Source organism: Lepisma saccharinum, chromosome 4 (assembly GCF_977018435.1).
Source record: "Lepisma saccharinum chromosome 4, izLepSacc3.1, whole genome shotgun sequence".
NCBI classification, from domain to species: Eukaryota; Metazoa; Arthropoda; class Insecta; order Zygentoma; family Lepismatidae; genus Lepisma; species Lepisma saccharinum.
The window spans coordinates 66,500,761-66,515,167 of NC_139232.1; the positions used below are offsets into that span (position 1 = coordinate 66,500,761).

The 14,407-nt window shown below is 34.6% G+C and overlaps 1 protein-coding gene across 1 annotated transcript in view; it reads right to left on the reverse strand.

Moving 5' to 3' along the window:
* Positions 1–14,407, reverse strand: part of LOC145987183 (uncharacterized) — a 281,807-nt gene that overhangs the window by 70,607 nt on the left and 196,793 nt on the right. The gene's annotated exons all lie outside the window — the stretch shown is intronic.

The following is a 14,407-nucleotide window of genomic DNA, read 5'->3' on the forward strand; positions in this document are numbered from 1 at the left end:
GGAAAGTTTGTTTATTTTAGAGTTTCCTCGGTATTTTCTTACTGTTAGGGTAGGTAAAGTTTCCTAAATATATGAGTAGGGTTCCATATATTTTTGTTCTTGCATGTTTTTCATATGATGTGATCACCACTACTCTCCAAGTGCTTTTACTGCATGTTTCCATTTTTATTGAGGCTTAGTGATTCCTAGAGCCACTTTATGCATGAGAGAAAGCTTGAAAATTTTGATCTCAGATAGCCGTCAACCTTATGTCAGAGTATTTTCGAGTATATTTTAGTCTTATTATGGCCCACTAGAATATCATGGCTTGCTTATTTTTTAAGTATGTTGCGCAGTTATTGTATTTTTGCTTTTGATTTCTAGATAAACTGTATGAAATGTTTAATATTTGTACTTTTTGCACTTATAAGAGGCCAAACTTTTACTGTAACTAAAATTATTATGTCTCTAAGCACTGAAACCCCTTTACCAAGAGTACTATAACTGAATGTTTATTAATATTGTTTCTTTCATCCCTTAAATATAACTACTTAACAAGATAATGACAAATCACAGGACAAGACGATGTTAGCAGATGACTACGTGGCTCTTAAGTCCACCGGCCAAACTTTTCTTACCATGCTATTTACCCTTATAGTCTTTTATTCTGGGTACGTTTCAAGTACTATTGACTTTTTGAGTGTTTGATTAACACCAGGGGTTATTTGTATCTGTTATGCTGTATTATTTGAGGCTTCTAATTTTTATTCTACAATCACTATATGTCCATGAGAACTAAATTCCACTGACTGAAGCTTAAAGCTTAGGCTCTGCAGCATGTTGAATGGTTAAGCACTGGTCAATATGAATTTTACAGAGGCTAGTAGGAGGCATAGGAACACACGCCAGAGCATTATTAGCGTGCAAGAAGCACTTTCAGGGAGTACTACGAGGAAACGAAGTTGATTTTTTTGAGGGCTTTACCAGTTACACAGCCAATATTTGCTATTTCAAGTAACTACATGTACCAGAACATTTTACAGCCCAACACTAACTAGACTTCAATTTATACTATATTAGGGGCTAAATGTAGCAAGAACACTGATTGTACATACTTTTGAGAATCCAACTATATCAGGATTTTTTCTATGTAAGTATATTTTTATTGATTACTAACTTTAACAGACCAATCAGGAAGACAACAAAATTCACTAAACTTAGTACTATAGTGTAGGTGATTGCATGAAAAGTAGAAATTATAATATAACAAGATTTCGCTTTTTTTTGCTTTTGTGACTAATTGTGACGCTGAGGATGAATGGATGGCCAACAATCTTAAGGACTGGATGTATTTTACCACTACTGACGCCTATGTAGAAACACTAGAGTACTGTTAGCTTTCAAAATTGAGGATATACTGTACTGTTTCTTAAATATTTTGTATTTGGCACGTTACAGTTATATCCATTTCAGGACAAATATTGCTAAAACTCTCAAATTTACTGGTACAAGTTGATATTTCTGCTATCAGAGGAATTAATAACCCTATTTTACAAACAAATGGTATTGTTTACACTTTATTTACTTCAATCTGAGACTAATATTTTATAGTAATTGAATCATTCAGCCCTAGTCAATACTTTACTGCATCAGAAAGTTTGTTATTAATCTAATAAGTATGCTATTTTGTGATATTCTAATGCAAACGTTGTTTAATTCACTGGTTATAATGCAAACTTTTGCACAAATTCGATATATTCACTACCTTCAAACCAAACAATTGTACTTATTTAGCGCATTTCATTTATATTTCTTGTAATTAACTTATGTTTCTTATAATTACAAACTAAACTAATTACTTTGGCATGTTAAAAACCTTATTTTTTACTATTTCCTATTCTATCAGGTTCTATATTGCTGTTTTATCAATTATGTAAGACCACACTCTGGTAAATGCATATATATTCTCTTTTATACACACGCACGCCACACACACACACACACACACACACACACATTTACACACTTATACGAACATACATCTGACGTTTTTCAATATTTTGCTATGAAGTTTGCATCCACGCTATTCAAACAAGGGCAGGCAATGTAGTATTTATGAGTATTAGTAATCCCAAAGTGGTGTTTTTGGTGTCCAAGTTCAGATGAGAGTCTGCTATGTGCCTTTTGCAGGGGATTGCATGTGAAGTGTATGCATATTGAGCATTATTGAGTGTGTAGGCTTCCAAGTTTTGCTGTTATTTTCCTATAATTCTGTGAGACTGTAGAGAGTTCTCCCTTTTCAACCAGTTTTCTTTCATTGATTGGATACTTTTTGGGAACTTAGCAGTTTTTTATGTTATGAAGCAGATTGTTGTAGAATATTTTGCATGGTCTTTTGTGATATTGAGTGCCTGCTGTAACGGAAGTAAGTATCTTTCCTTCTTGTGTTGATGTTCTCGTGTAGGTTTCCTATTTTCGGTCAAGTTGCAGTAGGGAACTTAGCAGTTTTTATGTTATGAAGCAGATTGTTGTAGAATATTTTGCATGGTCTTTTGTGATATTGAGTGGGTGCTGTAATGGTAGTAAGTATCTTTCCTTTTTGTGTTGATGTTCTGGTGTAGGTTTCCTATTTTCTGTCAAGTTGCAGTACTTAGAATAATCGCTACTGTCTTATTGATCTACGAAGCTCCTTTGAATAATCATTTGCATGTGACCCTATACTCCACGCTGTACTTTGTTCTGGGAGCTATCTTTAGAAGCCTTGGCATTCTGCTAGTACAGTATTATTATTATCGTAGAGGTAAATTAGTTCGTGAAAATATGTATTTTTCTGATTAACTATAGTCGCTTAGTTGTTCTAGCAGGTATAAGTAGTTACTGCTGATGTTGTTAATTTTCTATTCGCAGGGGCTATGTATGATGTAGCGTATTTGTGTTGGCTGTCCCTTTTATTCCTATGTTGTTGAGTTTCTCCATAAGCATGTCCTGTTTTACTCTATTCTATGCCTTGTTGCTGCTAGATATCTGAGGTATGTTGCTGGTTCATATCTGAGGTAGCTTGTTTGACTATCTATTATTTTTGCTATGGCTGTGGCTATTGATGTCCCTTTCTGAATTCCATGTTGGTTTCTGTTTATCCTTGTTGCTGCTTGTTATCTGAGTTAGGTTGTTTGACTTCAGGACTATCCTTTTTTAACTTTATTGTTGATTGCTGTTTTGTTTATTTCCTTATTTGTTTTTATTTGTTTACTGAATCTATTTGTTTTGTGTCTTATAATATTATTTACAATAGTAACAAAATTATTTTCCTTTTCCCCAATATTGTGGAATTTATGCATTATATTCAAACACCCAGGGAAGGATTTGAGAAAAAGTACATTTTTTTCAAAGTGAATGTTTTAAAAGTACAATTTTTACAAAGTTAATGTTTTAAAAATACTATTCTTTCAAAGTTAATAATTTAAAAGTACAATTCTTCTGCTATTTGAACTTTTGTACAATTTTGTTATTTTTGTTAAAATAAATATGTTAGTTGATATAAAATTACAGTAAATTTTCATGAATTTATATATTAAATTTCAAAATAGTGTTATTTGCTAAAGATAGCGGACAAAATAAATTAAACTTTGACAAATACTGAACAAGAAATATACAAGTATGGTGATAAATATCAATTTTTAAAAATAATTTTTACATATAGAATAAATATTTTTACATAAAATTTTACAATAATTTTAAACATAGGGTTATGTACTAGTGGCCAAACTATTTCCAACCTATCTCAAAAAATCCATCCAGATACCAAAGTTGGTAAAAAAGTGATGTTGCTTATTGGCACGAATGATTTTTTTAGATATACAGAGCTACACAAAATGAAAAGTGACCTCAAAGGTTTAATACACAAGTTATTACCTTTAACGAATCAATTGATATTACTCACGTTATCACCAATCCCAAAGTTATTAACTGCTGACAATCCTGATTTGTGGAGTAAGTGGAGTCAGTGGAATAATTTTCTAGTGGAGTTAGGGAATTATGAGAATCTCATTGTAGTGAATATTAGTGATCTGTTTTTGAATGCAGATTCTAGTATAAAACTAGATCTATTTGAAAAACACTTAGGAAATCCAAGGAATGGCCTAATTGATTTAATTCATTGGTCAAAGTCTGGGATGAATGTAGTTTTTGATTTCTTGAAACAAAAGAGTCTGTTCAATGATGTCAATCAGAATGAAATCACAGTCCAGGCAGACATACACCAGTTCAACTCGTTAAACTAGTTACGAGCTCATGTCAAAAAGCAGGTGATGTGAGTGATGCGATAAATCCTACTATTCATTTCATAAACTTAAGTGAATGTGATGAAATAGATTGCAGTGCAGAAATTAAAAATTGTAAGCAACCCATAAATACTAATAGCAAGCTTAAACCTTCTGCTCACATAAAAGTAAAAATAAACAATAATGAATATACTTCTTTACTCGATAGTGGCGCTGAGGTCAGTGTTCTCTCAGAAATCCTGTGGAAGTCTATTTGTCTCAGGCTTCTAAACCACGGCTATTGCCAGTTACGGGAATTAAATTAGTTGACTATACCGGGAAAAGGAAAGACAAACTAATAGGTTCCACTCATTTGAACGTTGAAATTTGTAGACTTTCCTTTTACATTAAATTCCTGGTAGTCAGACATTTAAAACTAGACATTATTCTCGGTTTAGATGTCCTATACAATATTGACAGTACTTTAGACTTTGTCCAGCGAGGCTTGCTCTTGGAATCGAGCGAAGGAAGCAAATTCTCCAAATTTATCGCTGTTTCAAATGAAAGTTGTCCAAAAGAAGAGTTAGATTTCAGACCTTCTGTATCTAACATATCCCCACAGTCATCCTCTCATCCTTCTGATGAAGACTTGTGGAGAAGGGTTAAAGAGTGTGAACATTTAAATGAGTCACAAAGGATAGCTTTATTTCAGTTGTTAAAACAATATAAAACATTGTTTTCTGAATTACCAGGTCTCTGTAACAAGTATACAGACACAATAGAACTGGATACTTCCACACCAATAGTTAACAAAAACTATCCAATACCATTAGCATATAGGGACGAAGTTGGCAGGCAAATAGAACAAATGTTCAACTTAGGCATTATTGAATATTCTGAATCAGAGTACTTATGTCCTCTCCTAGTTGTAGTCAAGCCCGGAAGAGGCATTCGTCTCTGCTTAGACCAAAGAAATATCAACAAACATGTCAAGCATGAGCAATTACATCCTATGAACATAAATTAACTCTTAATGAGTTTCCATGGATGTCAATGTTTGTCCTCCCTAGATTCGATTAATGCTTTCTGGCAGGTCCCCTTACACCCCAAAGCAAGAAAGTATACTGCTTTCAGTTTTCAGGGAAAACTTTACCAGTTCACAAGGGTAGTGTTCGGATCAATCAATGGAACGTCTGCTTTCATTAATGCTCTGACACGAACCTTGGAAGGTACGGAATCTTTTACAGTATGTTATGTAGACGACGTAATTGTCAAAAGCACGTCTTTCGAACAACATCTTTTTCACTTAAGACTTATTTTTGACAAGTTACAAGATGACAACATGACACTGAGACTGGACAAATGTAGCTTTTGTCAAGTCAAGGTGGAATTTTTAGGGCATTCTATCAGTGCACAGGGTTATGAGAAATCTCCCAAGTATGTTCAAACCATAAAAGACTTACCTGTCCCTTGCAATATCAAGCAACTGCAGAAAGTCTTGGGAAGTTTCAATTGGCTATCAAAATATGTTAAAGATTATGCCATCATGGCACATCCCTTGTACCAGTTATTGAAAAAAGGCAAAAAGTGGGAATGGGATGAAAGTGCACAATGCTCTTTTCAGTTGTTGAAACAGTCCATTATTGCAGAAACAATGCTTTACCATCCAGATTTGAACAAACCATTCTTTGTTCAAACTGATGGATCAAATATAAGCATTGCAGGATATTATTTTCAACTGGTAGACAACAACATGCATCCGATTAGATTCGTGTCAAGGATTTTGAAACCTTTTGAGAAATCATATACATCCACTGAAGTAGAAGTGTTAGCAATACTCTTTACACTGGACAAATGTAAATCACTATTGTTAGGTAGAAAAGTTACTGTTATCACAGATCATAAATCCCTCACGTGGTTAGAATCTGCACACACTTGGAACAATAGGCTGACTAGATGGTTTATTCAAATACAACAGTACTCATTTCATGTCGAGTATTGTAGAGGTAAAGAAAACCTCTTGGCAGACCTGTTGAGCCGATCTTTTAATGACCATAATAATCAACTCATATTCATGAATAACTTTGAGTATCTTGATGAGTCATTAATATGTGATAAAAACAATTTTGTTAATGAACAAAATAGTGATCTGTATTGCAGTGGTGTTAAATCTGTTCTCGCTGGTTGTGAAAGTTCACAACAGAGCAAACATCAAAACTGGAAGAATATATACCTTATTCACAATGATCTACTTACCATCAAATATTTTTACAATCCAAACCGGATAAGAATATGCGTGCCTCAATCATTAGTAAATCTTGTACTGCATAAGTATCATGATCAAGGTGGTCATTTTGGTATAGACAAGACACTCGGTAAAATTTACCAAATATTTTACTGGCCTCATATGAAAAGAGACACAAAATCTTACATCACTGATTGTGAAATTTGCATGAAAAATAAACCAGATAAACATCCTCCTAAATATCTGGAAATCATGCATAAACCCTCAAAACCAGGTGAAATATTATTTATTGATTTACAAGGTCCATTCATACGTTCTTCCAAAGGTGAAAAATATTTACTAACAGTATTAGATTCTGCTAGCCGTTATCTTGTGGCATATCCTATTGCAATAGTAAAGCTTCCATCGTAACTAGAAAACTAACACATTCTTACTTCATCCATTTGGGAATACCAACAATCATTATATGTGACAATGGTCTACAATTTCGTGCAGAACGTTTTACAAAAGGTATGAATGCTCTCAATGTAAAAATTTTTTACATACCCAGTTATCATCCAAGTGCCAACTTAGTGGAGAGATATCACCAGGAAATAAATAGATTGATGCGTATATTTTGCAATGGTAAACATAAGCAATGGTCTAGCCATATTGCTGCCATTTTACATCTGTTAAATAATTCAATTTGTTCCAGTACAAGTTATGCTCCTATAGAACTCAGGCTAAATATTGAACCTCAAAATATCTGTAAAAAAGTACTAACGGATCCAGTGGCGTACGCAAGGGGGGGGGTTACCGGGTTTAAACCCCCCCCTTGAGCTTTTGAAATATTATGGAAAATGCTGTAGAAAAAAATTAAAAATGGTTAATTTATCACAGTCAAAGATCTGCGACAGTAATAATAATAATAATAATAATAATAATAATAATAATAATTTGAATTATTATTCCCATGCAGCATGAACAATCTAAGCTGCCGCAAAGTTCAATTTTGCAATTTTTTTTTGCAAAAAGTCGCCGAGTGACTCTCGCGAGAATTGTGAAAATTCCTTGCTTGGTCCTTATTGCAAACGTTCTTCCCGGTACTGATTTCACATCCCCTTGTTATCTCTCAAGTGATGCTGAGTCTACATCCACATCATTAAATAATGTTGAAGAAGTCCTTTGTGAATCACCTAGAAGTGATAAATGTGTTGGAATGTCTATAAACTTACTTTCAACGAAAACATAGACTGAGTGGAATAAATATCAACATGTATTCTCGCGCTTCATCATCATCCTGGGTGAGTTCCATAGGTAAAGGTAACGTAAATTCCCCCGTGCATATAGCACCGTGCCATGAAGGCACACATAGTGGTGTGGTGGGCCCCAAAGATTCTCGATCTCGAACTATTTTGCAGGTGATGTGATCAGCACCATGCTCCGGCAGCCTTCGTCCCCCAAGGTTGCTCTCATGGTACCCATTGTTATGAGGCTGGGTGCGGAGACAAGGCTAAATAAATTCCAACCAATTCCGGGAATCGAACCCGGATATCCCACGAAGTTGTCAGACTAGACCAGCGCGGCTCCTTGAATGAGTTTCATATTTCGATTATTTCAATAAATTTAATATATTTGCTTGTTTTTATGGATTTTCTTCACACTTAAAATGTCTCAACTATCATATACAAATAACCGTTGACTAGACAATTATTTTGAAACAAAAGAAATCTAATTTTTTTCTATTTCTTTCATAAATAGCAGCTGCATTAGTAGTAATTAAACTAATTAATTATAAGAATTATTAATTAATTTATTATTATTAATAATTAATTAAAGTATAATAAAACAATGGTAATGTGAATTTGTAGAAAGTTTTCGAAATAACACCCCCCTTGATGAAATCCTGCGTACGCTACTGAACGGATCGCATTCCTGATGTAGAGACGTGGAAAAATAAGCTGCTTATGGCAGAAACACGTAGTTTCAATAAGAGACAAAAACATATTATAAAACAGCATGAAAAACAAGAAACAAAAATTCCAGTAAAGCAAGGCGATCTGATCTTCATAAAACTGCATCCTCAAAGTGACACTATGACTTGCATTATAAAAAAATATTGTAATTTATACCAAGGTCCTTTTGTTTCTATGCAAATTCATGATGATAACACAGTGAAAGCCATATGCTGCAACACTGGAAAAGACATTGCAAATATTTCCGTAAAAATATCAAAGTTTGGCATTGTTCATTGGACAAAGAAAAACTTTGGATAAACAAACTTTTAAGCATGCGTAACGATTTGCAACTTCATGAGTTAGGTTTGGAGCAGTTGTATGAAGCTGTCTAACTATATTAAATGAGAGCATGACAACAATTGTAAATTTTAGTGGTACCATATTTGTGATACGTGGAGTTTGTGCATACATGTTGTCTATTGCATGTTTTAAATGTATGCATGCTAATTTATGCTTATTTATGTATGCGAGATGCATATGTGATGATTTTATCTCTGCATTCAAATTGTACATGATGTGTTTTCTTTTTTTTTACTGATGCATGTAAACTGCACGTGTGTTGTTTTGTGTTTATGCTTGAAAATTGTACAAATTTGGTTCTGCAATTATGCATACACACTGTACATATGTGTATTCTGTTTTGTGTTTATGCATGTTAAGTTATTTAATATATAAATCTCATATTTTGTCATAATCTTACATGTTATACCTTTGTTTATGTGGTGTTTGTTTTGTAACTAACTTCTTGCATGTAAACAATGTCATAATTTTAGTAATGCATGAAGTATTTGACATTTCTTCTTGATTCTCAGTAAGAAAGTCAAATTTCCCAACCCCGGGTAATTTATGACAGATTATAAGTTCTCTAGTTCAAAATGTTGTATATAAAAATAATCACGCTGTACAAATTACAACTTTGCCAGCAATGTGTAAAAAACTACAATGGCAAACATGCTATATGAATTATAACTTTGACAGCAATGTACAGAAAACCGATATTGGCAATCGCATTGTATAAAATAGAAAAATAGGAGTGTGGAGAGATTCTGTGGCTGAGCTGAATGGAAACCGTGGTTGTAAGTTTTTGCGATGCATGTGAATCGGATTGTTTTCTAACATATTTCAAGCATGTTTGCATGTAAAAATTAATAAAAATCTGAATTTACTAACACCAGACTTGTTTTTGACATTTTGCATGAGTTAGCGTATGTGATAAAAGCCTGAAAGGTAAAAATCCAAGTAAGGAAGTTGGTCCCCTGCGATTCTCCAGTTGCCAGAAGTGCTACGAGAATAGGTAGGCGGTCACATCACGCAGTCACCGTTGCCAACTTTTAGATTCTAAACTGTTCTAGGAGGACTCAAAATGTTCTTCACTTTTATCAATTTGAGATTGCAGACATTAATTCCTTGGTAGAAAACATTTGTATCACTCAAACCCAGCGGCGGCGATTGGGTTCCAAAACTAAGGGGTCAAGGTGCAAAAGTGGGGTGGGGGGCAAGGACAGTTTAATTTCCCTTGATACATGAGGTTAGTTAGCGTGGTGCAAAAGTTTCAAAAAGTCTAGGGGAGGGTCAACTGCACTTTCTCGGCCCCGCCCCTAATTGCCGCCACTGCTGACACCTGTAAAGGAGTACGAACCAAGTTTCGCAAAAAGTGCAATCGTAAATATTTTGGAACTTTGTGTGACTGGTGGTTGTTCTACATTATACTTTTGGGGGGGGTGCTCCCCTATGGCGCAGTGGTAGAGTCGTCGCCTTGTAATCAAGGGGTACCGGGTTCGATACCCGGTGGAGGCACATGGTGGTTCGGATCCCATTTTAAACTATAGTCCAGTCCCGATTAGCCTTATTGTGCATAAATTGACCAAATAAATGAATCAATCAAACAAACAGATTTTCTCTCTGGTGTAATTTTGCCAATTCAATATCCGAATTAGTTGCTCAAGATTCCCCGCCCACCTGGACACTAAGGCACGATGGTACATAAAATGGAACATGAAATCAGAATTTGCATTATAAAAGGTTTTTGAATATTGTCATCTCTTTCAACAAATCGTCGTTCGCTCATGTTGTTGTAACACCAGTTAGCCTTGTTTCCATGATATGAAAAACTCAATATGCTGACCAACGTAGAAATTTATTTTATTTTAAAACATAAACTAAACGTAACGTTTCAGCCTTCTAGCAAGGTTTTCTTCAGACTCTGTACCCAGTACAAAGAAAATGTTGTTGCTAGTTATCTAGTTCTACAGACCGCGTTGATAGTAATACGATGCAAAATATAATTATTGTTAGCTTGTATCTTCATACGGATGCAAATAGCAGGCAATGCTACTTACACATTCCAACAAACGAACAACGTAAAAATGAAACCGAGAGGACATTTACGATTTCAAGACCAGAAAAGTGACATAAAATGAACAAGACACACAAACCAATTTGAAGACCTTGGAAACAAATTTGGAAAATGTGTGGTAGTTGGTTTGACATAATAATGAAACTAATTTGAGAAGTTACAAAAATCTTAGGTACAGTGGCGTAGCAACATATCGCGAGGCCCTGGGCGAGATTAGAATGCAAGGCTCCATCCGTTCTTTAAGTTTGAATTATCAATGTGAATCTATATACAGTCATCAGGAAACATCAGCAAATTATTATATTTATATAATAGTCTATAATAATAATTAATTTCTGACGAAAATTATATTTAATAGTACGCGACAGAGAAATTTATACTTGGCAGAGCTACATTAACACGCTGCTGGAATTTCCATTAACCAAGGCAGTAGTAATAGTACGTTTTTTAAGATGTTCTTTAGACAGTAAGACAACTGAATATTATTTAATGAGTCGTTCTTTGTTTCCTCATTTCAAAGTTTGTAGGATGTAAATGTCACAAACCATGGCTTAAGTAGAAAATATCGAAGGACGCACACAAAATGTCTGTGCTTGATAGAGCGGGGGGAAGGGGCTGTGCTAAACCACAATCCTTTCTAGGGGACCAAAGTATCTACCTTCAAGGTCTTCGACACAATCGGTTTCAACATCAACAAAGCTTGAAACGATAGTAATTTGCACCATAAGTGTTAAATCTTTGGTGTAATCAATTGATACAGCTAATTTGACTTTTTTAATTAGCAATTTTGCCTTTGTTGCACATTAATTGTACCAGTTTACTTTGAATTTTATGGCTAAGATGATAATAATAATAATTGTGAATCTCATTTTGTTGTTACGTCTTAATGTTCTTGTAATATTAAATATTTGACGCAGTGGCGTAACAAAATCGTAAAGTACGCGTCCGCAAGAAACAAATTTGGGTCCCTCAAGTACAGTCAGATTCTTCCAGGAAATGTATGTAATTACTTAGAATGGCTGGTTGTGGCTATACTTACATTAATAATTATACAAATCGATGCTATACCTCTGAATATTCACATATTACAACATATCTTTCTTTGACATTTATGTATTCAAAAGAAGAAAATACAAATACTTACTTATCCCCTTCCCCGCCCATCTTAACAGCTAGGTGGATAAAAATAATGTTTTCTTTATTATCTTTTAACTTTTTTATTTAAATCGATCTTTTCTTTGCCATCGTACACATAGACATATTTTTTTAAATAGAAAGGCTTTTTCTGATAAACGGCCCTGTAAAATATTTGAACAGTTTGATTAAAGCAAATAACAAATTACATGTAAATATGCATTTCTCTGTTTCTGGAACTGAACATAATGAACCTAATATGAAAATGTTTGTTAAGTGTGTTAATGAAACTATTATAATTTCTGTAACGTTTCTTACAGTGCAAATATAAATTCTGGATGTACCTTATAATTTTAACTTAAAATAATATTTACAGTCTTTGTAGCCGAATTTTGAGATTTTAATGATAGTTAGCCAAATATCAGCTGCCATATTTATTTACAGTTTAATGAAAATGACACTATTTATGGTTTAACATGATTAATATTTTGTATATTATTCTATTTAAAAAATGTGCTATTTTTGCTTATAAAAATTATTGAATTTTAAATCAAGGGAAATTGTTTTCTTTTTCAGATGACATATTACATTTATTATCGTATGAGCTTCACCCCATCAGGACATATGTTTTTTCCCCTTTATTTCCTTTCTTAGAGCATAATAAACACCATTAAATGAATACGAGATTAATATACTTTCACAAAAAGTTATTCTGATATCTACAAATTTCTTGTGTACATTATTCTGTAATTTTCTTTAAAGTGATTTCAATAAGTGATTTTTTAAAATAGAATTCCCCAATTTAAATTTTGATTTAAATCAAACCACCTTGCTTAACAGAAAGCTGGCTTCTGGGCAGCGAATGACACTTTTACATTAGATCTTGCCCTTTCTCGTTCAAGAGTGAGATTACTGAGTCCGGTAAATTTGGGCTGAATCATACCATTCGACACTACCTTCCAGAAGTTTGTCCTAAGTTTCAATTTTGAGCAAGATAGTTTTTTTCGTGGTTGTTACTTGAAGAGTAGGAAACAAACAGAAGGCGGTACAGGATACAGAGAACACTGGAAGCTAGAGCTATCAAGGAGAAGAAACTTTGCCAAAGCACTTGATTTCAGATTTAAGCACATTCTTGAAACGCAAAACTTTATCAGGATATTCTGAAGATAAATCATCTTCGTGCCCGTTACAGAGGGCAATAGCTGCATCTGAAGTTGTAGGAACGAAGGAAGAACTGCTTAAAACACCGGAAGCATTTAAATGCCCATACTTTGCTCCGTGGCAGTTTGAGGTGCTTTATTATTAACATTAAAATCGGGTAGGCTATACAAGGTCACGAGACAGAAAAAAAGCCAAGACAAAGCCCTTTCTATTCAATAAAATAATAATTGGATAAAATTGTCCAAGCAATTTTTGCGTTAATGTTTCACATGAGAAATGAGAATTGTTTTGACTTTTTGGGGCCCCCTAGGCTTAGAGCTCCCGCCCGCCTCATTCAAATTATATTCGTATTCATTCAAATTATAACGTTAAACTAGAATATAAAGCCAGATAAAAAAAGTTTTAATTTTATTGCCCAAAAAATTAGCCTTTTCTATCTTTCTAACTTCCATTTATTACGTTTTTCGTATCAACCTCATGGGAGGCGAGGCCCCTACATGCGCGAGGCCCAGGGTAGTCGCCCACTTCACCCACCCCTTGCTACGCCAATGGTTATACAACCTCAAGGCACCTGCGCCTAGCAGAAATTCAAATATTTCCATGCGTAGTGAAATATAATGGCCGTTGGCAACACTGACAGTAGTGCTCGCTGTCTACCTGCAAGAACTACATCGAGTCTCACGGGTCTTCTTAAGACCCGGGTAATAGAAAAACCTGGCAGGCATCGATGCCTGTGCACAACTGTGACGTGAAGCTCGCTTGCGCGATGTCGAACACCTGGGCTTGACGTGCGTGTTGCATATTATTGTAGGCGCGCCTCCTCGCAGACGGGTTTTTTCCAGGTCTTGTGCAGGTCTCTAAACACACGAGAGAAACAGGACATGATATAGAGTGGGATTAGGCTAAGCAGATAGGAAGGGAGAAGAGAATACTAGTGAGAAAATGGAAGGAGGCCAAGGAAATAGAGACGAAAGGTGAAGAAGACGCAATGAACTGGAATGGGGGACTGAAGATAAACAAAGAATGGAAGAAGGTGTTAGAAAGAGTGGAAAGGACAAGAGAGAAAGAGGAGAGAAGAAGGAAGAAAAAAGAGCGTGAGATAAAGAGTCCAACCACATTCTATATGGAAGTAAATATGTTTAGCCTTTTAGGTGAAAGTACAGTTCACTAGTGAAAGCCACGTGCTAGAAAGTTCCAAAACAACTTTCTAATAGTCTGGAGGGGAGCAATGTTTGTGTATATATATATCGTCCTGTTTTTGTATCTTGTTATATTT